Source organism: Mercenaria mercenaria, chromosome 4 (genome assembly GCF_021730395.1).
Source record: "Mercenaria mercenaria strain notata chromosome 4, MADL_Memer_1, whole genome shotgun sequence".
Taxonomy (NCBI): Eukaryota; Metazoa; Mollusca; class Bivalvia; order Venerida; family Veneridae; genus Mercenaria; species Mercenaria mercenaria.
In genome coordinates, this window is record NC_069364.1 from 62,808,204 (window position 1) to 62,832,585 (window position 24,382).

At 35.8% G+C, this 24,382-nt stretch overlaps 1 protein-coding gene across 2 annotated transcripts in view; it reads left to right on the plus strand.

Moving 5' to 3' along the window:
• Positions 1-24,382, plus strand: part of LOC123551927 (synaptotagmin-7-like) — a 464,896-nt gene that overhangs the window by 92,575 nt on the left and 347,939 nt on the right. The gene's annotated exons all lie outside the window — the stretch shown is intronic.

Genomic DNA, 24,382 nt, shown 5'->3' on the forward strand with positions numbered 1-24,382 from the left:
TCAACAAACTTTTAGATAATGCCGAGGAGGAACATGTTATTCCGCTATCATTTGGTATAAGTGTGGCCATTAAAAGTGTTGAAGAAAACATGTTATCAATGAAAAACTGGAACACCTACCTGTGTTGACTTTCAGCGTCCGCCATCTTGGAAGTGTCTAAACATTTACGACGCCGTACAGCTTACAAGACAGTGACTTTTAGTATTTTATTTATTTATTTTTGTTTAGGGTATATATTGTATAAATTGTACTTTTTAAAAAAAATATGTTCTGAGAATGTCTTAAAATTAGCCAAGTTATAGTGAAATTTTATTTGCCGTTTTTTGCTTTGAATTTCTAATTTGATTGCAAACTGTGGGAATTTATTACATATTGAACAAAACTGTCTGAAACTGGTATTAAAGAGAGACAGAACAATCTCTTTAAAAAGGAATTTCTCCAGAAAAGATGTGTCTGGCAGGATATTACCCATTTTTGGCCTATGGGCAATCTTAGAGACAATTTGTTCAATCATCAGAGAAATTTCTTCAACTTGATATCCCATTGTTGACTGTATAATGGATCTTTTGCTGTTATTCAAATTAGAGGTCTACAGTTTTATATATAAGTAATATCCATTTCTTGATATGATAGCACTGTGTCCAAACAACAATTGCAAGTTAAAGAATTTTTGAGTTGATATTATTGTCTTATTAATCTACAGTTATGACCTATATTATCAGAGAGAAATTGTGTTTTTATTCAAGGCAGGAATTCTCCTGATTCTCCTTTGTCTCCACAAGTCTAGACACCAGGATGAAAATGCAGCAGACATTTTTAGCTCACCTGTCACAAAGTGACAAGGTGAGCTTTTGTGATCGCGCGGTGTCAGTCGTCCGTCCGTTCGTCCGTCCGTAAACTTTTGCTTGCTGACCACTCTAGAGGTCACATTTTTCATGGGATATTTATGAAAGTTGGTCAGAATGTTCACCTTGATGATATCTAGGTCAAGTTCGAAACTGGGTTACGTGCCACCAAAAACTAGGTCAGTAGGTCTAAAAATAGAAAAACCTTGTGACCTCTCTAGAGGCCATAATTTTCAATGGATCTTCATGAAAAATGGTCAGAATGTTCACCTTGATGATATCTAGGTCAAGTTTGAAACTGGGTCACATGCAGTCAAAAACTAGGTCAGTAGGTCTAAAAATAGAAAAACCTTGTGACCTCTCTAGAGGCCATATATTTCACAAGATCTTCATGAAAATTGGTCAGAATGTTCACCTTGATGATATCTAGGTCAAGTTCGAAACTGGGTCACGTGCCTTCAAAATCTAGGTCAGTAGGTCAAATAATAGAAAAACCTTGTGACCTCTCTAAAGGCCATATTCGAAACTGGGTCATGTGCGGTCAAAAACTAGGTCAGTAGATCTAAAAATAGAAAAACCTTGTGACCTCTCTAGAGGCCATATATTTCATGAAATCTTCATGAACATTGGTCAGAATGTTCACCTTGATGATATCTAGGTCAAGTTTGAAAGTGGGTCACGTACCATCAAAAACTAGGTCAGTAGGTCAAATAATAGAAAAATCTTGTAACCTCTCTAGAGGCCATATTTTCCATGGGATCTGTATGAAAGTTGGTCTGAATGTTTATCTTGATGATATCTAGGTCAAGTTCGAAAGTGGGTCACATGCCATCAAAAACTAGGTCAGTAGGTCAAATAATAGAAAAACCTTGTGACCTCTCTAAAGGCCATATTTTTCAATGGATCTTCATGAAAGTTGGTTTGAATGTTCATCTTGATGATATCTAGGTCTAGTTTGAAACAGGGTCATGTGCGGTCAAAAACTAGGTCAGTAGGTCTAAAAATAGAAAAACCTTGTGACTTCTCTAGAGGCCATACTTGTGAATGGATTTCCATAAAAATTGGTCAGAATGTTCATCTTGATGATATCTAGGTCAAGTTCGAAAGTGGATCACGTGCCATCAAAAAGTAGGTCAGTAGGTCAAATAATTGAAAAACCTTGTGACCTCTCTAGAGGCCATATTTTTCATGGCATCTATATGAAAATTGGTCTGAATGTTTATCTTGATGATATCTAGGTCAAGTTTGAAACTGGGTCAACTGCGATCAAAAACTAGGTCAGTAAGTCTTGAAATAGAAAAACCTTGTGACCTCTCTATAGGCCATAATTTTCAATGGATCTTCATGAAAATTGGTCAGAATGTTCACCTTGATGATATCTAGGTCAAGTTTGAAACTGGGTCACATGCCTTAAAAAACTAGGTCAATAGGTCAAATAGTAGAAAAACCTTGTGACCTCTCTAGAGACCATATTTTTCAATGGATCTTCATGAAAATTGGTCAGAATTTTTATCTTGATAATATCTAGGTCAAGTTCAAAACTGGGTCACATGAGCTCAGAAACTAGGTCACTATGTCAAATAATAGAAAATACGATGTCATACTCAAAACTGGATCATGTTGGAAGAGGTGAGCAATTCAGGACCATCATGGTCCTCTTGTTCAGTTGTATTACAAGTTATTTTCTCATGGTAAATAGACTTGAGGGGATGAAATGGGGCAAATATTTTCTACATAATAAATCATTTTATACTGCCTCTCAACTGGTCACTGGGTTGGTCCATTGCATAAAATGGTCTAAATTTGCAGACTTAATAAGTTATTCCATTGTAAAAAGATAGAGCCAGGACTTGGACAAGGTATTATGTTTGTTTGTTTGTTTGTATTGGGTTTAACGCCGTTTTTCAACAGTATTTCAGTCATGTAACGACGGGCAGTTAACCTAACCAGTGTTCCTGGATTCTGTACCAGTACAAACCTGTTCTCCGCAAGTAACTGCCAACTTCCCCACATGAATCAGAGGTGGAGGACTAATGATTTCAGACACAATGTCGTTTATGAAATAGTCACGGAGAACATACGCCCCGCCCGAGGATCAAACTCGCGACCCCGCGATCCGTAGACCGATGCTCTACCAAGCTATTATGTACACTGGCATTATGCTTGCATACTGTATGGAAGTTTCCATTGTGTTCACCCTGGTGTAAGATAACTCTTGGGGTGATGAAACAAGAATTATGTAGTGGATTGTGCAGTGATTCTCATTAGCTTGACTAATTGAATTTTTTCAAATAGAAGAGATTTTGTAATCACCATTTTATCCAGGGTAGGTGTCTAATGTCATAAAGGTTAAAGTTCTGCATGTAAGCAGGTTTCTCAGAAACTACTAGGCGAAGTGCTTTCAAACTTCACACATGTCTTTGGTATAATGAGGTGACGACCTAGGACAAGTTACTTAACTCTAGCTTTTATTTTTATGCCCCCGAAGGGAGGTATATTAGTTTTCAACTGTCCGTCCATTCGTCACACCAATGTCCATTAGTTCATCACACCCAGGACCTTCAAACTTCACATGCTGATAGTACTTATTGAGTACACGACCCCTACTGACTTTGGGGTCACCAGGTCAAAGGTCAAGTCACAGCATGAAGGTTCTTTATTCCCGAACCACTGCACAAAGGACCTTTAAATTTCACATGCTGATAGTACTTATTGAGTACACGACCCCTACTGACTTTGGGGTCACCAGGTCAAAGGTCAAGGTCACAGGGACCAATGTTAACTTTTTGCATGAAAGCTTTTTACTCGCGAACCACTGCACCCAGGACCTTCAAACTTCACATGCTGATAGTACTTACTGAGTACACAACCCGTACTGACTTTAGGGTCACCAGGTAAAAGGTCAAGGCCACAGGGGCCAATGTTAACTTTTTGCATGAAAGCACTTTACTCGCGAACCACTGCACCCAGGACCTTCAAACTTTACATGCTGATAGTATTTATTGAGTACACAACTCCTATTGACTCTGGGGTCACCAGGTCAAAGGTCAAGGTGCTGCGGGGGCATTTGTCACCATTAGTGACAGCTCTTGTTTCAAAATTATGCCCCATTTTAACATAGAAATTTTGTGAATGTTTTGCATATATGTGCTGTTGGATCATAGATTTAATCAGCAAAGCTTCTCTGTCTTGTTTACTACAAGTGCAGATGCAGTAATCAATTGGTAACACTGTCCGACAACAAAACTTGTTCATGTTCGTGCTCCACCAACTAAAATCACAAACAATGGCATAGGAGTCCAGTGTATGGATGTTTTATGATTGGCGTGCTAAAGAACCATTGAAAGATCTAGAATTTTAGCATTTTCAGTGTAATTCTAGCACTGTCCCCCAAGTAGAAGTTTATAATTGGGTTACCAATGGTGACTATAAATAAGTCTCATAACAAACCACTTACTATAGCCTATGTTTACAGTCAAAAGAGATGATTACCATCATTAATTGCTGTACACCTGATCTACCTGAAATCAAAATTTTCTAAAAACAAGCCATATTTCGAGAAGTGTTTTATTTCCATTTAATAATTGTTTGTTTCTATTTTATAGGAGAATGTGTAATCAACATTATTTTATCGTCCAATAAATGTTCTAATCTTGTTCTGACTGTTTTATTCCCCGAAGTTGCATTTGTTTAAAGAGAGATGCAAATAAAGCATTCCATTTCCTGTAGATTTATTGCACAGTATTTCCTAATGGTGTTTACCCTGCTCCAACTTTGCATTATTTTAACAGTTGTCTTTTATTGCCTGAAATATTAATGGTTTTTGAACCGGTAACTGCAGTTTTAGTGTTAATTGTTCAATTAAGTATTTTTATGCACAATATCTGGTTCCTTTTTGCTAGTTTGCTTGTATTGCTTGGTAGGTATCATGAGACTCCCGGGTTTTTTTTTCCCTTGGAAGTTTTGATAGACTGGTTCATCATGTTTGGCTTTGTGAGATCATTTTTAGCTCATCTGATTTTTTGAAAAAAAATGATGAGTTATTGTCATCACTTGAGCGGTTGTCGGCGTCGGCGTCTGCGTCGGCGTTGCCTGGTTAAGTTTTATGTTTAGGTCAGCTTTTCTCCTAAACTATCGAAGCTATTGCTTTGAAACTTGGAATACTTGTTCACCATCATAAGCTGACCCTGTATAGCAAGAAACATAACTCCATCTTGCTTTTTGCAAGATTTATGGCCCCTTTTGTACTTAGAAAATATCAGATTTCTTGGTTAAGTTTTATGTTTAGGTCAACTTTTCTCCTAAACTATCAAAGCTATTGCTTTGAAACTTGGAATACTTGTTCACCATCATAAGCAGACCCTGTACATCAAGAAATATAACTCCATCTTGCTTTTTGCAAGAATTATTGCCCCTTTTGGACTTAGAAAATCAGTTTTCTTGGTTAAGTTTTATGTTTAGGTCAGCTTTTATCCTAAACTATCAAAGCTATTCCTTTAAAACTTGCAACACTTGTTCACCATCATAAGCTGACCCTGTACAGCAAGAAACATAACTCCATCCTGCTTTTTGCAAGATTTATAGCCCCTTTTGGACTTAGAAAATATCAGATTTCTTGGTTAAGTTTTATGTTTAGGTCAACTTTTTCTCTTAAACTATCAAAGCTATTGCTTTAAAACTTGCAACTCTTGTTCACCATCATAAGATGACCCTGTACAGCAAGCAGCATAACTCCATCCTGCTTTTTGCAATAATTATTTCCCTTTTTGGACTTAGAAAAATCATTTTCTTGGTTGAATATTATGTTTAAGTCAACTTTTCTCATAAACTATCAAAGCTATTGCTTTAAAACTTGCAACAGTTTTTCACCATCATAAGTGGACACTGTACATCAAGAAACATAACTCTATCCAGCTTTTTGCAAGAGTGATGGCCCTTTTTAGACTTAGAAAATCATGGGTAGGACAATATTTCTATTATACAAAAAAAATCAGATGAGCGTCAGTACCCGCAAGGCGGTGCTCTTGTCAATTATATACTGTTCTTAGTGTTTATAATGTTTTTACGAAGTGTTTACAAAATTTCTACCCGTTTAAATGAAACGGTCACCCTTCCTACGATCAAAGTCTTTCTCTGCTCCTAAAACAGAAAGAAAAGAAACAAGTGTTATGTTGCCTGTTAACGATATTAGATTTCTCTTTTTTTTGTTTTTTAGTAAAACACGTCTTACTGTAAGCCAGCGTTTTTTGATAAGGGATAATTTTCGTTATCGGGACGAAACTATACCGTGTAAGAATTTTAAGGCTGTATACAGTGCCAAATTTGATTTGATTAAAATAAATTGTTTCATTTTGCAATGGAATCGTATCAGATATTGACAAACATTAAAACAGCATGAATTTGCGAAATTGTTACCAAAAAATTACATTGTTTGTGATATTTTTCCAGTTTGAGAAAATAATGCATTTACAATTTGGGGCCCCTTTTATAGAAGGGAAAAGGTCATCCATAGTCATGACTGAAGGCCGTTTAAATGGTATCTTTTCATGTAAACATTTACAACATTCTGCAAAAGTGGGAGCCTTACTAAATAACTAAGGTGGCTTGAGTCAAACTGAAACACACAAAGTAAAATGATGTCTTTTGATGAAACTGAAGCTGATTTTTCACACCAAATGACTCACAGATGCCCATCTATATTACATTATGTATTGATTTAAAATGATATAATATTTAACGAATTGTTTTAAAAACCAATACTGTCAAATGAATAAATCTTGCATGAAATTTTGAGCCAGAGTTCTCTGCTCGAAAATGTGATCTAAAAAAGCAAACTCAGCATGTGATCATACTTCACAATGCTTGTCATATAACATGTAGGAGTATTGGCCATTCAAAAAAGTTGCCTTGACTGACAGTATTTTGAAGGATAAGACAATTTCTGTACCTTACATTTTGTTTTACCATGTGAAAGCCTTAATAGTGAATCACTGGGTCAGTGGCAGGAACATTGTGATCCCCGGCAACCTCTCTCCAGGGGATCCGGACATTTGCCCCCCAGGACATTTGCCCCCCAATGAAAAAGTGGACTGCTGGACATTTGCCCCCCAGTTGAAATGGTAGATAGGACATTTGCCCCCCAGTGCTTATTTCTGAAACGGACATTTGCCCCCCAATAGTTTTGTCCCCCAGTGATTTTTTGGGAACTTGATACAAGACATTTGTCATATTTTAGGGGACAATGGCTTTGTTTTATACAATTTTGTCGTATATAATTGCCAAATTAACAAGTTTGAGTGTTAAAAACATTGCACTAATTAAGAAATTATATCACTGTTATGAACACTTTTATTACTCAATAATAGGCTATTATTTACCTTAACACCTGAAAGTAATTTACATATTTATCAAATTATTATTAATAAAACACCTTTTTTTACTGAAAATTGCCTTTTAGAGTAATTTTGATAATAAAACAACCAAAAATACAGTTATATATACTGGCATATAGGACAAAAATATTGGGGGGCAAATGTCCATTCCAAAAATAAGCAATGGGGGGCAAATGTCCTATCTGCCATTTCAACTGGGGGGCAAATGTCCAGGAGTTCATTTTTTCATTGGGGGGCAAATGTCCTGGGGGGCAAATGTCCTACAATCCTCTCCAGTGTTTTATTATAAAAAAATATCGTTTCCATTTTGAAGCTGGTCAGTTATAAAGATTTTCATCGGAAAAGTTTGCTGGGAAAAGATGATAATGGTAATGATGATGAAAATTATGATGATGAAATAATATTGACATTAATTAGGTGTCTGCAAAGTTTTGCAGCTGCGGAGCCTCCGGTCACTGACTATGAATCACTTTCTCTCACCAATATGTTTTCAAAACCTCACTTGGCCAGTTGGGGCATAGAAATCTTCATGTCAGTATATAAGCTATCAACGTGGCTTATGAAAGGTTGGTGGTACCCAGGTGCTGCACTGTGAGTGCATTTAACAATGCATGTGCAAAGGGTTTCCTCCACCATCAAAAGCTTATGTGTTGGTGGAATTCTTAACACAACAGAAACAAATAAAAAGAAAAAGTATTGAGTCTACTTAAACTTGTATTGTTAAAACACCATAAAAGCTTGTTCTGATACTGAATTCTTTCTTTCTCATGTTGCTGATTTAATAAGTATTAGATTGTTCAATGGTGCCTATAACCTGTTGAAGACAGAAAATACCATTAGATAGAGGCAATCACATTGGGAACAATCCTAAAGTAATATCATGCCATCAGATTCAGTGGTTGCTTGGGGGACATAAATCCATGCTGTTCTTGATTTATTGCAATTTGATTATTCCAGCTCATACTTCCAGAGAAAAGTCACATCTTCTGAACAACTTCCCTTACACTGTGAAATCATTTAAATTCGCTGGCATGAAATTTCGCGCAAATGTGAAAAAGGACTGTTTTGCGCGGGCTTTAATTCGCGCATTTTCAGTTTTAGAAATGAAGAAATTAAATAGAAAATAATAATAGCGCGGTCTCAAATTCGCGCATCGGTCCTAGCGCGAAATACATAAAAATTCGTCTTACGCGAATAAAAATGATTTCACAGTATCTCTTGAACTTTTAGATATGTATAAGTGTTAGTGTACATTGGGATTGAAACAGATACTTACAACATTTCTTAAACACCAGAATTTTCTACAACCTCTTTACCCATTAACAAAATTGGCCTGCTTGTGTTTGTGAACCCTAATTCCAGTTAACAATTTTTGCATGAAAGGCAACGATCGCCCAGAATTTATTCAAATTTTAATTTGTTTTCATACACGGTTTTAAGGCAATACTAAACTGATATAATGTGGGTACTGTAAAAGCTGGTTGAAAAAGGGACACTACCAGAGAAAATCAACATTCTTCTTACTGTTGTTTTACCAGTGAATAACAAGTCAAATGGTTTATTGTGGCCAGAAATTTGTACAAACCGGACAGAAGTTGCGAAATTGTCATTTGTGCAGGAAAGAAGCGTTTACCATAATGTCCAGTACCGGACAGGTATAGTGACATACGTTTAAGATATCATGCTTTCTGTTTATGCAGGTAAACTTGTGTTTGGTTAAATTTCAACAGAGCACAATATTATTGTCTGAACAGTGTACAAACTCATTACTGTTTTTTCAGGCAAGGATGGAAAAAAAGTGGTAGACAATGAAAGCAGTAACATTTTTATTAAAAAAAAATAAACAATGAGACAAACATTTCCAACATCTTTGGATGGTTCAAAAATCCCATGTTAAACATACGATAAAGCCCGAAACGCATGAAAATGTTCCGAATGTAAATCGGGTGAAGTAGGCACTCTATGTATAGAGTTAGATTATGCGTCTTAATACTGTACCAGAGGGGTCGGTCAGTTGTGGGTTATTGATTACACTGGGCGAGTCTACTTACTTATTACTTGAGGATGAAAAAAACGTGTTTTTTAAATGTTGCTCTTAAAACAAGGGTGGCGGTTGAACTACAAAAAGTACAACAACAGTTAATTCACAACAAATTGTACGGTATGTTTTATAATCAGTAGAAGCTAGTCGTATTTACGCTTATGAGACCTGTTTCACCCATAAGTAAAGAATTCACAGGTCCATCATGAAGTATTTTCCCCAGCGCGCATATGCTTCACCTATTCCATATGATCGCGGCCAAGGCCGCGATCAATTATTTTTTTTGCCCCTGGGTATATAGCAATTGAACTGTCCGTCTGCTACTCCATACAAACCAGATTGTGTACAGCCCACATTTATGACCCAGTTTACTTAACACTTAACATTTCGTGTGGCAAGACTTACAAACTGACTTATTTAAACATGTTCTTTACCCTCATATGACCTTCACCTTCAAACTTTAATAAACAACATTTTGGAGCTACTGCCCACATAAATGACCTGATTTAGTTCAAACTTACACTCAACAAACCTTGTGGCAAAACCTACAAACTAACCTATATATGAAAGACCTTGATCCTTAAATGACCTTCACATTCAAACTTAAAACCTTAAGAAACAATATTTTTTGTCCTAAAACCCACATAAATGACCCAATTTAGTTTACACTCGCCCTCCATCAGCCTTGTGGCAAGACCTATAATATTTTTTATATATGACCTTGACCTTTTGTCTGTACGAACAAGATTGCCTATAGCCCACATTATAATGACCCAATTTAGTTCATATTCACAATGAATAATCCTTGTGGCAAGACCTACTTACTAACCTTTATATAAATGACCTTGACCCTCATATGACCTTCACCATCAAACTTTAAACCTTAAACAATATTTTTTCCCCACAGAAATGACCTAATTTAGTTCATACTCACACTCGTCAAACCTTGTAGCATAGATGATCTTGACCTTCATATGATTTTCTCTTTTAAGCTTAAAACCTGGAAAAAACATCTCTAGTCATACACCTGGGGTTATGATCTTGCATTTTGAAAATGCAGCTCCTTATTCAGTGTCATAATTATGTTCTGTGCTAGAAGTTGATATAAATACTTGTTGAAAAATTCACCCCAACATAGCTAGTTTATCACAGTTTAAGTAACCTTGGTGGTAACACTATTTAATTAATGGAATATAAAATGGTGCATGTATTTTGATGATTTCAAGCAGAATAGTTTAATAGAACATTAATTAATTATTTGTTTAATTAATTACTGGTCCATTCAAAGTTTCATGGGGTGATTGCTTTTTGTAAAGATGTTAATCTCTGTGTTTATTCTTTGATGTAACTGGTACACAGGGAATACAAAAAGGATCATTTGTAGCTGCTAGATAATTATCAATGTTTCATCATTTTTAGAGATGGATAATAAAGTGGAAATGTAAAAAATTGATCCCTGCTTGTGCAAATATAAACTTTTATAAAGGTATAGTATTTAATGAGTGAAATTTGTCTAATTTTCCAATCCTGTTTGTAAAAAAAACTGGACTTTAGAAAAATGTGCTGTACTGACTGAGCTAACTTGCAGCCAGCATTTAATAATCAAGTCCTTTCCTGGCTGTTTTGAAATTCTTCCACAAATTTTAGTGGGTATTTTGACAGGCATTGTAGACTAACCAGTTTAGTGCTGTCATGACTCCTCATTGGGTGGCAAATAGTAACAGGGTGTGAAGAATTAGCAGTCCATCCAGGGCTCAAACCTGTGTCTCGTTTCTTACAGTGCAAGTGCTGTACCCACAGAGCTTTCTGGCTGCATGACACATATTCTTCCAAGTTCATACCTTGACAAGTCCACAGGCTGTACCTATTGACTTCTTTTTGATTGCCTGTGCTCATTAGATGACCTTTATTGTTTTCATGATAAGTAGGTCAAAGGTCAAGGTAACAGTGATGTTGAGACTGATAGCAGTTTTAGATCCTTAACTGAAGAACTCTTTGGCCAACAGGAGTCAAACTTCATAGAATGATTGCATGTGAGGTAGATGACCCTTATTGCTTTTGGTTTCAGTAGATCAAAGGTCATGTGACAGTGACCTTGAGACTGTAAACAGATCCTGTTGATAACTGAAGAATGTTTTGATCTACAGTTGTCCAGCTTCATAGGATGATTGCCTGTGGTCAGTAGACTGCTTTATTCTTCTGGTCAGTAGGTCATATGTCAAGGTCGCAGTTACCTTGAGACTGAAAATGGTTTCTGATTGATCACTGAAGAAGGCTTTGGCCTTCAGGCCTATAAGATGATTGCCTGTCGTCAGTAGATGACCCCTGTTATTTTGGTTTGTAGGTCAAAGGGTTGGGTTACAGTGACCTTGAGACCAATGAAGTCAAACTTTAAAATAGGATGATTGCCCGTTGGTGGTATAAGACCCACAATTTTTTTGGTGTCAGTAAGGCAAAGCTCAATGTCACAGTGACCTTTAGACTCAAAACATTTTCCAATGATATCTGAAGAAAGCTTTGGCCTACAGTTGTCAAACTTCTTTGGGTGATTGCTGGTAGTCAGTAGATAACCCCTATTGTTTTTGCGTTCAATTGGTCAAAGGTCAGAGTGATCTCGGGAGGCCATCATAGTGGGCATTCATGTTCTATAAACAGGTCTTGTTCTATTCTGTTGTATTAGCAGTCAGAAATTACTGAAACAGATGACAATGAGACTGTAAAGTTAACAGCCATCTTATACCAAATAATTCAGCTCTGATTACAGTCTGTCAGTTTGAATGATTAGTTAGAGCACAATGGCCAATTAATGGATGGCCAATAACCCCACTATCTAATGACCACTGGAACAATGAGATGGAAGAATTTGTGACCACTTTTACAGTTCCTTTTTGTGCTGTTATTAAGTAGACTTATATAAGTACTATTTTTGGCAGGGTTTTAATTTTGGCTCTATTGGAAGTCACCGTTAGTTGTGCCAAATCTAAAGACTGTTATTATAAAACGCCACAATCATTAAGCCACTGCCAAAATGTAATCAAAGGGAAGCAAATGCCAAAGGCTTCTGAAGGGAAGTAATTGTAGTATATGTGGGTGTCAAAGTAAATAAACAAACATTAAGTTTGTGTTGCACATGTCTCAGAAAGCCTTTTACCTAAAGTCTTGAAACATTATAGTAATATTATTCAGAATATGAAGTTGTGTATCTGGGGTTAGAATAAGGATTTCACTTGGTCATACCAGAGTTATGGCCCTTGACTTAATCAATAAAATACAACAAGGGCCCAAAAGATTCTTACACAGGAACTAAAAATATTTGACTTGAGTCATTCAACCTTGTATATTCAGCATGTGGAATTGTGCACCTGGGGTTTTGTTTGGAATCCACTCAACCAGAGTCACAGCCTTTAATTTGATAAAAATTGGATATGTGACCATAGTAAGCCTCCATCTAATGATTAGAAAAGATCATTTTTATCTGCTTGTGAAATGGAACATTATTATGTGATGGTGGGCAGGTGGCATCCACTCTCTAACTGGAGCAGTTCTTTACCAGTGTTCACAATATTTGTTCACAATGTTAACTGGCATGATGTCTCTACCAAGTTTGATAACAAGCTGGATTAACATGAGCAGTTCTTGTCCAATGTTCACCAGACTTGGTCAGATGTTAGAGGCATATTATCTTGGCCAAGTTTGATAATGAGCCAGGTAGACTTTGTCGTACCAGTGCTATCAGGCTTGAATCAGTCAAAATCATGAAAAACAGGTAGCCTCGATGTTTTGAAATATCTATAACCCCCACTCCCTCCCGCATGAACACATATTGGAGGAAGGGAAACAACACTAAATTTACTCTACAATAAGGCTTTATGTTATAACCTCCCTTAACATATTATGTCAAATAAAATTGACTGTGATGAGTTATACAGAGAGTATATGGATAAGGTGTGCTCAGCCAATACTTTGTCTCTGTGTCTTACCAGGTATTGTTAAAATGTATTTTGTCTAACCATATGCAAGTATGATCACACACAAATTAATGCTCGGGTATGTATAGGTCATCAAAAAGTTGATAATACTGGTATGGGTTTCTAACATAGGCTACAATTTTACAAACTTCACAATTTCCATTATTTGTGTCCCCTTATAAAACTGAATTTAAATTAATTTTATATATCTGTCACAGAAATATGTATCCAGTTTAAATGTTCATGAAGTATTTTCAGTAAGTTTTATAAGCAAAACTACTTATGTTGATCACTAATATACAAAGCCGTTTACAACATTACATCAAAGATCAGGCCTTCGTGGCCGAGTGGTTACACTCGCCGACTTCAGATCACTTGCCTCTCATCGATATGGGTTCAAGCCTCACTCAGGGCTTTGAATTCTTCATGTGAGGAGGCAATCCAGCTGGCTTACGGAAGGTCAGTGGTTCTAATCCAGGTGATGGCTCTTGATGAAATAATGCACGGAGGGGCACCTGGGGTCTTTCTCCGCCATCAAAGCTGGAAAGTCCCCATATGACTTATAATTGTGTCACTTTGATGTTAAACCCAACAAAATAAATTACATCAAAGTCAAACCACTCTTCACTAGATGAAGAAAGAATACAAAACTAAAATTCAGCCAAACAAGTTTTTTTCTGTAAGATTAAATGGCCCAGATGGTGCATTTAACAAGTCAGCGTAATAAATCAATTTGTAATATTCCAATAAATGTTTAGCTCACCAGAGCACAAGGTGCTCAAGGTGAACTATGGTGACCAGTCATTGCAGCGTCGTGCGGTGTGCGTTGTGCGCCGTGCCTTGTTAACACTCCAGAGGCCACATTTTTGACCCAATCTTTATGAAACATAATCAGAATGTTTTTCTTGATGATCTCTAGATCAAGTTTAAAATTGGGTCATATGGGGTCAAAAACTAGGTCACTAGGCCAGATCAAAGGAAAATCTTGTTAACATTCTATGGGCCACAGTTTAAGTTTGAGATTTGGTCAGAATGTTTGTCTTAATGACCTCTAGGTAAAGTTTGAATCTGTATTATGTGGGGTCAAAAACTGGTAAAAATCAAAGGAAAAGCTTGTTAACACCCTAGAGGCCACATTTATAACCCTATCTTCATGAAACTTGGCCAGAATGTTCTTCTTGATGATCTGTAGTTCAAGTTTGCAACTGGGTCATATGGAGTCAAAAACTAGGTCACTAGGGCAGTTCAAAGGAAAAGCTAGTTAACACTCAAGAGTCTACAGTTTAAGTTTGAAACTCATGAGAATTGGTCAGAATGTTTGTCTTGATGACTTCTAGGTCAGGTTTGAATCTGGGTCACTTAAGCAGGGCTCCAGATAAGATGCGTATTAGTGTAAATTATGCTTTGAAATAATGCTTTATGTAACAGAGCATGGTCGGCATTAATTCTCCTACATTGAACATACACATGCATTGAATGGTACTCTATAAATCTAGGTTGAACTATTTTCTTACACTCAATGCCTGCGTATATCAAATAGTTGCGAATTAATATTGGTGGTACGGTAGTGTATTTTATGGCGGTGTCGACTTAAAATGTCAACTTCCGGTGTGGAGTAAACAACAAAAATGTCTCTTTCTAAGAATGTAAAAGCAACAAAAATGATCCCCAAAACATGGCTAAAGGTATATTGAATATTCTATTGGATTCGGTAGCGAGTGTGAAGCCAAAGCATGCCAAGGGAGAAAAAAGAAGCAAAAACTTAAATGTTGAATTGAAACTGAACTGCAAACAAATGCATGGGTGTTACACCAAATAGTTATGTTATAAAACTGATTTCTGTTTTTTTTCACATTTACAAATTTTCAGGAGTAAAATTACTCCTAGTCAATTTCAGATTTTACCATTTTACTCATTCACAAAAAATAGGATGAGTAAATACCGATAGGCCAAAAAAATGATGTGGAGTCCTGTGTAAGGTCAAAAACTAGGTCACCTGGTCAAATCAAAGGACATGATTGTTAACACTCTAGAGGCCACATTTATGACCCTATCTTATTTAAGCTTGGTCAGAATGTTTGTCTTGATGATCTCTAGGTCAGGTTCAAAACATGGGTCATGTGGGGTCAAAAACTAGTTCACTAGGCCAGATCAAAAGAAAAACTTGTTAACACTCTAAAAACCACATTTTAAGTTTTAAACTCATGAGATTTAGTCAGAATGTTTGGCTTGATGACCTCTAGGTCAGGTTTGAATCTTGGTCATGTGGGGTCAGAAAACTAGGTTATTCAATGAAATCAAAGGAAAAGCTTGTCAACACTAGAGGTCACATCTATGACCCAATCTTCATGAGATTTGGTCAGAATGTTTGTCTTGATAACCTTTAGGTCAAGTTCATATTTTGATTTTTTGGGGGTAAAAACTAGGTCACCTGTTCAAATCAAAGGAAAAGCGTGTTAACACTCTGCAGGCCAGATTTCTAGAGGCCACATTTATGACCCTATCTTCATGAAACTTGGTCAGAATGTTTGTCTTGATAATCTCTTAGTCATGTTTGAAACTTGGTCATTGGGTCAAAAATTAGGTCAATAGGCCAAATCAACTCTGTTGAGCGGTAAAGGGCCATGATGGCCCTCCTGTTAACATTTATTTGCTATTTAAACAATGATACCAGTCTGTTATAAGTTTTGCATTTCAGCTGAAGTTCTTTATTTTAGCAAATTAAAGATTTAAATTTATTGATGATAACACATTTATTATGTCTCCCACCACCTAAGTTGAACATTTCTCATCCGATTTTCACCAAACTTAAACAAAATGTGTTTGACCATAAGACCTCAGCCGAGTTCGATAACTAGCTAAATCGGCCAAGACACTTCGGAATTATGGCCCTTGACAATAATTTATGAATCACCTAGATGCATAAAAATGCTGAAGACTTCATTCTCAAACATGCACCAAAAACCATTCATCTTGTCCGCACTCTAAGTTGAATATTTCTCATCGATCTTCACCAAACTTGAACAAAATGTTTTGACCATAGACCTCAGCCAAGTTCAATAACTAGCTAAATCGGCCAAGACACTTCGGAATTATGGCCCTTGACAATAATTTATGAATCACCTAGATGCATAAAAATGCTGAAGACTTCATTCTCAAACATGCACCAAAAACCATTCATCTTGTCCGCACTCTAAGTCGAATATTTCTCATCCGATCTTCACCAAACTTGAACAAAATGTGTTTGACCATAAGACCTCAGCCAAGTTCGATAACTAGCTAAATCAGCCAGGACACTTTGGAATTATGGCCCTTGACAATAATTTATGAATCTCCTAGATGCATAAAAATGCTGAAGACTTCATTCTCAAACATGCACCAAAAACCGTTCATCTTGTCTGCACTCTAAGTCAAACATTTCGTATCCGATCTTCACCAAACTCGAACAAAATGTGTTTGCAAATAAGACCTTGGCCAAGTTCGATAACTAGCCAAATCGGTTAAGACACTTCGGAATTATGGCCCTTGACAATAACTAATGAATCACCTAGACTCATAAAAATGCCGAAGTCCAAGTCAGACATTTTTTTTCCGATCTTCACCAAACTTAAACAAAATGTGTATGACCATAATTCCTCTCCCAGGTTTGTTAACTAGCAAAATTGGCGTAGGCACTTCAGAATTATGGCCCTTGAATTACTGAAAATCAGCCATTTTACTCTTCAAAGGTATATTTGTTGTGACTGAACAGTATAAAAACACTGACTTAGTGTTTAGATGATTAGGCAGTTGTGGGAGACATGCACTTTTCTCAAAAGTGGCTCTAGTTTCCAGTGATAATTGTTTGGTTTATATTATAATTGCTTGTGAGCAAATATTCAGATTCAGACTACATGTATATGCGTACTTTAATTTAACTTGTGCGACAATTTATTTGTGCTAACAGTTAAATGACGTCAATTGTAAAAGCCATATTAAATTCTCACGTTTTATGATTGAGACCTTTGCTCAATCCTTTCTAATTTTTAAAAGATACTGGAAAGATATTATAGTTATGTTTTGACAGTTAATCTTTTAAAGCTTTGTACTGAAAATCTTTATTTTTGATTTATAGTGATGGTCTATAAAACTCATTCAGCATCTCTTACAAATTTCAAAATTGTATGTAAATGATATATTATTTGCAATTAAAAGGTTGCGTTAATGGATTAATTCTATCTAAGCGTGTCTTTCAACATTAGTAGATCTGAGGTTAGATAACATTTATGTTTAGTAAAAAGCAATAAACGCCCAAACATTTAAACATCATGCTTAATAAATATGAGAGAGTAAGCAGCATTAACATTATCATTTATTGTCCACTTTATGAAACTTCTAATGCCCCTTTGCAATATCTTTCATTATACTCCTGTTTTCGAAAAATGGATATAATAAGATGGCGCACATATAGGTAGATGGCGATGAGATGAGGTGCAGAGCAGAAGTCAGAAGATCAAAGGTCAGTTTCACAAATGGAGCCCAAATGTTAGTTTTGTCCATTATATTAGGTGTCAGAAGCATATAACTTAATAACCTGGTATTGACTTAAATCTTGGCAGTAAGTGATGTGCAGAGCCAATGAACTAGGTCAGTAGGTCAAAGGTCAAGACCACTGCTGGGTCAAATCACTCTGTCATATTTGTACCCCCCCGAACAACAAAGTTGTAAGGGGGGGCTATACTGGTTTCAGGCTGTCTGTCTATCGGTCTGTCTGTCCGTAGACTCACTCTTGTGGGCACCATCTCTCCTCATCCCCTTTTAGGGTATATTTTCATATTAGGGATGTCAGTCACATGAAGAAATTTATATAACCTTCGTAGTAGATTTGTGAGCAAAGTGTCACAGCTTTCCGGACTATTTCCGGACTATTTCTGTTTTATTTACCGTCGTCAAAAACAAAAGTAGGTTAGAATTTCACGTATGGATATGTGTTTTAACTATTTAACTAATTTTTTGACTATGGTATTTTCCCTAAGTCTTGGGACACCCTTAATCTTGGGACACCCCTAAAATCTGTAAAAATAAATATTTTTCTTGTCCCAAATTTTTTGGACATGTATTATCTTGGCATATTTTTCATCCCTAAGTGTTGGGACTATTTGTGTGTATCAATTACCATTATTATACATTGTATGGTGTTGTATATTGATCAAATTATCAAATAATTAAATGAACCAAAGACTAATTTTTAGCTTGACTATACGAAGTATATGGAGAGCTATCCTGCTCGCCCTGGCGCCGGCGTCTTCCCGCGTTGCCACCTTGGTTCAAGTTTTTTTTACACTCTCATTTTTTTCTCCTTATCTAATTACTTGATGGATTGCTTTAAACTTAAGATATTTATTCCTCATCATCACCTACATTATCTGGCATAAGGGCCATAAATTATCCCCCCTTTTTACTTAGAATTTCAGGTTAAAGTTTTTGTGCACTTTCACTCTATCTCAGTAATAACTATATGGATTTGATTAAAATTTAGAATAGTAACTGTTCCACATCATCACCCACATCATATGACGCAAGGTCCATAACTGTGACACCAATTTTTCATGAATTATGCCCCCTTTTTACTTGAAATTTCAGGTTAAGGTGTTGGTGCACTTTCTCTCTATCTCAGTTATAACTAAATGAATTTGATTCAAACTTAAAATAATTGTTCCACATCATATGCCACAAGGTCCATAACTCTGGCACAAGTTTTTCATGAATTATGCCCTCTTTTTATATAGAATTTCAGGTTAAAGATTTAGTGCGTTTTCACTCTATCTCTGTTATTACTAAATGGATTTGTTTCAAACTTAAAACAATTGTTCCACATCATCACTCACATCATATGGCACAAAGGCCATAACTATTGCACCAATTTTTAATGAATTATTCCTCCTTTTGACTTACAATTTCACGTTAAAGTTTTGATGCACTTTTACCCTATCTCAGTTATTACTATATAGATTTGATTCAAACTTAAAACAGTTGTTCCACCTTATCACCCACATCATATGACACAAGATGCATAACTTTGGCACCAACTTTACATGAATTATGCCTCCTTTTACTTAGAATTTAAGGTTATAACTTTTATGCATTTTCACTACATCTCAATTATTACTGAAATACTGTTGAAAAACGGCATAAAACCCCAAAACAAACAAACAAAACTAAATGGATTTGATTCAAACTTGAAGTAGTTGTTCCACTTCATCACCCACATCATATGACACAAGATGCATAACTCTTGCACCAATATTTAATGAATTATGCCCCCTTTTTGCCTAGAGTTATACTTATTTGTTTTTAGTGTTTCGATATGGTTTATCTTTATCTCTTTTATTAATATTTTTGGCACAGACTAAAGCTATATTGTGCAATATCTTCATCCACCATCGGAGTCATTAAACATTCCAGTGGCAGCTCCAGCTTTCTCTGATGTGCCCAGTTTCACTATCCAGCATCCAAATAGTTAAGCACGCTGTTTCCTGTGACAGCTCTTGTTTGTAACCTTTTCTGGTCGTGATTTTAGTTGATATTCCATGACAGTAAAGTGCTTTTTACCATACCAGTAAAGTGTTGTATGTTTCTGGCTGCAGCCATTACAGGAAGTCCGTTTTCCATTGGTTGTTTATTTTATTCACCACTGACTGCAATTTAACCGAGAATCATAAAAATATTAAAACGTTATGCTGATAATTTTTAATTCCATGAGCACATGTGACCTACCTTAATATCTAATTATAGGCCGTTACTTTTGTTAATCGACACGTACACAAAAAACGCGCATAGTGCATTCATTTTTAGCTCACATGAGCCAAAGACTCAGGGTGAGCTATTGTGATCACTCACCGTCTGGCTTCCGTTGTCCGTCCGTAAACTTTTACTTTAAACGAAATCTACTCATAAACTGCTAGGCCAATTTCATCCAAACTTCACAGGAATGTTCCTTGGGTGAAGCTCTACAAAAATTATTCAAAGAATTGAATTCCATGCAGAACTCTGGTTGCCATGGCAACCGAAAGGAAAAACTTTAAAAATCTTCTTCTCAAAAACCAGAAGCCCTAGAGCTTAGGTATTTGGTGTGAAGCATTGCCTAGTGGACCTCTACCAATTTTGTTCAAATCATGACTCTAGGATCAAAATTGACCCTGCCCGAGGGGTCATATGATTTTACGTAGGAAAATCTTAAAAAAATCTTCTTCTCAAAAAACCAGAAGCCCTAGCGCTTAGATATTTGACATGTAGCATTGCCTAGTGGACTTCTACTAAAATAGTTCAAATCATGACCCCGGGTCAAAATTAACCCCGCCCCAGGGGTCACTTGATTTTACATAGATTTCTATAGGAAAATCTTCAAAAATGTTTAAAAAATAAACCAGAAGGCCTAGAGCTTAGATATTTGACATGTAGCATTGCCTAGTGGACCTCTACATAATTTGTTAAAATCATGACCCCCCGACTTAAAATTGACTCTGCCCCAAGGGTCACTTGATTTTAGATAGGAAAATCTTCAAAAATTTTCGAAAAATAAGTCAGAAGGCCTAGAGCTTAGAAATTTGTTCAAATCGTGACCCCGCCCCAGGGGTCACTTGATTTTACATAGGAAAATCTTCAAAAATTTTCTTAAAATAAACCAGAAGGCCTAGATCTTAGATATTTGACATATAGCATTGCCTAGAAGACTTCTACAAAATTTGTTCAAATCATGACCCCCGGGGTAAAATTGGCCCCACCCCAGGGGTTACTTGATTGTACAACGGATAATCTTCCAAAAAATTTCTAAAAATCATCAGTTTGACATTTGAAACATGTAGCTCATATTACTCAGGTGGGCAATCCAGGGTCATCATGACCCTCTTGTTTAACATTATTGCTTCAAATTTTCAACAACACTTGAGAAGTAATATAGTTTGAATTCTATAACAATTTTAATAAGATTTCGACAGAAATGTAGGCAAAATCTATAAAAACAGCACGATACTAATTTCTTATTTTTTTCTAAAAGAAAAGAAATGATACATATTCAGGCGCAACCAAAACCAAAAAATCGGCAGGTCCACGAACTATCAAAAGTTAGGTAGACCGACTGTCAACCAATTTTCACCAAATGTAGGCACAATTCTTTAAAAATGATCAAATTTTCATGTAATGATTTGTAAAATTTCAAACAACACGATCTTGATTATTTACTTCTTTCTTAAAGTAAATAAACGATACATACTATGGTTATTAAATTCAGACTATTGACCAGAAAGTTCAAAAAACACAATTAAAAAATCTTAAATAACGAAAAAGCGGCAGCAATTTAAATACATGCAGTAAAACAAGTTTTGGCAAACAGATTTCTGTTAGTGCGGCAGAATAGGTTACGTGACCTCGTAAACGTAAATAGAAATGTGGTTTTAATATAAAGCAGTATGGTGTCGTTGCGGTTTTTAATAAGTTTTAAATTAATCTTTGTGCCTGTATTTTTTGATAGGACACTTTGTTAAATAGTTTTTGTAATGATAGCGTGTATATTACTCTACAAAACAGGTGTCAGTATACTGATATAAACATAGAATTCCGGAAAAGGACTGCCTAAAGGGACCGCACTTCCGGACAGTCAAACACCTTTAAAAACTCACCATTTTCAAGGAACTGTTACACATGTTCGTTTTGATGCATTTGCAATAGCGTGCGAGTGTTGAAATTTCACATAAATAGGTGGAACACAGTTTTCAGCAATTGTTTATTTTTATTTCTTTACAAATGGCATTCATTTTCAAAGGGGGACAACTTTTTCAGAATATTCTAAGTACGGGACAGTACGGCAGAACATGTAATGGTCAGGTAAAATATTGGTAACAATGTTGTTCGTTTACAAAATATATCTGTGTTTTGGTGATATACTCCTAAACCTTAAAGATTAGAGATTAATTAGGATAACAGAGATTATGATAGAGAATTATAATTTATGTTTATATAAATATGTTTAATATATAATTATTATCTTAGAACTTAGTACAGTATTAAATAGTAGTTATTATAGAGAACATTTGTTGTTGTTGCTGAAATTTAGTAGCGTGAACTCTTAGACCTAATAATGTTACTCCACAAATGTGAAATTCTAACCTACTGTTTTCAATGGTGGCAAATAAAACATTACCAAGGCTCATTCTTCTTGTGACTGACATCCCTTAGTTGAGGTTTAAAAGGAAATGAAATGATACTGGTACAAACTTAAGTTTTGTTGAAACATCAATATGTTATATAAATGTATGAATATAATGAGAAATTTCATAAATGTACCATATTTTAAATATTTATATATACAATTTTCTAGTTAAGTCAATGTGATCATGATATTTAACATACATGTCTATTATAAATATGCATAGAAGTATCATGTAAATAAATTTATCTGTTGTATCAAATCAACTTTAATACCGTATTTTCCCGAATTAAGGCCCCACCTCTAATTAACGCCCCCCACCCGTTTTGGAGGGGAAAAAAAGTCAACAAGAACGAAAAAAAAATCACCAACCTCATTTTTATAAGTCCACATAATAAGTAATTTACAGTAAGTATCCAATGTATTAAGAATTAAACACACTTTTAAACAGTACACGTACCGTAAATCCAAAACGTTTATACTAAGTACGGTACATATGCAATCATCAAATAGAAAATTAAACGGTAAATCCATTTTTGATTTGTTTTTGCACCACCCGCGCACAAGCTTCCTGTCGACTTTAAACAAATTTGCAGCAAAGTGTTAACCTTTTCTTCGGCATTTTTAATAACTTTTAATTTAAAAGCCGGCACATAAGCAGCGTGTCAAATGACTGACATTGTGTATTGCAGTGCCCGCATGTACTAAGGAAAATATTATTGGAGTACACAGCTGTTTGGGTATGATGACGTAATGTGTAATGTCGCGAGCGTGTCACGGAATACATGAAGTACCGTATTTAAATGCATAATTTTAAGACACACTGCATTAAATTGGATGCCAAATATATACGTTTTGGGGGAATTAAACAACACAGAAACACTTTACAGTTGGTTTGAACGATGTTTTTAAGTTTTGTAAAAAAAATTATTTTATTCTTTATTTTTTTACCTCAAATGAACACCCCCTCTTTGGAAAATGTAACGCCCCCGGGGGCGTCTATTCGGGAAAATACGGTAAGTACACCCCACTTCCTCATTCTCTCTCACTGGCTGTCTCTGTATAATTATCATATATATATTGAGAATGTGTTAGATATTGAAGGGTTAAACCAGTTTGACAAAAGATGTATTTGGGTGGGGTTGGAAGTTTGGTGTACTTATTAAAGTTGATTTGATACAACACAGGGGCAAATCCAGGATTTGGTGATGTGGGAGGGGGGGGGGGGGGGCGCAACTAGGGGATCCGCCATTGCAACAGATAAATTCATTTGCATGATACTTCTATGCATATTTATAATAGACATGTATGTTAAATATCAAGATCACATCAACTCTTAATTAACTAGAAAATTGTTTCTGATTAATAATATTAAAAGGAGAACATTTGAGCTTAGAACTTTACAGGAAGCTTCCCTATGAAAAAGAAGATAACTATTTCTTAGTCAGTATGTCAAACTGACCCTTTTGTGATTAAGAATTAAAGAATATAAGCCGACTGGCATGAAATCGAATAGGATTTTAGCCTAAGGTTACATGATAATGCCTGTTGACTCTTGGGTCAGTAGGCCAAAGGTCAAGGTTACATTGACCTTACGATAGAAAAATTGTTTAAAGTCAAAATCTTGAGAAAACTCAGGCATGCATGTATGAAACTTGGTATAATGGATCATGATTTGTGATGTTTCTCATGTGTTTCTGTAACATATAGTCTGACAGTAATTAAGTTTCCAAACATTCTTAAGAAATAAAACATTGATTTCCAAATATCTAAAAAAACAAAACATTTTTGTTGTTGTCTGGAGGCCAGTCCCTTTAAAGTTGTAAAATAAATTCTATAACTATAATTATTTTCTAAAATGATTTAATGGAATTCACTAATATCATGACTTAGAAAAATGGTGTTGTTTGTTTTAGGGGGTGTGTGGGGGGGGGGGGGGGGGGGGGGGAGAT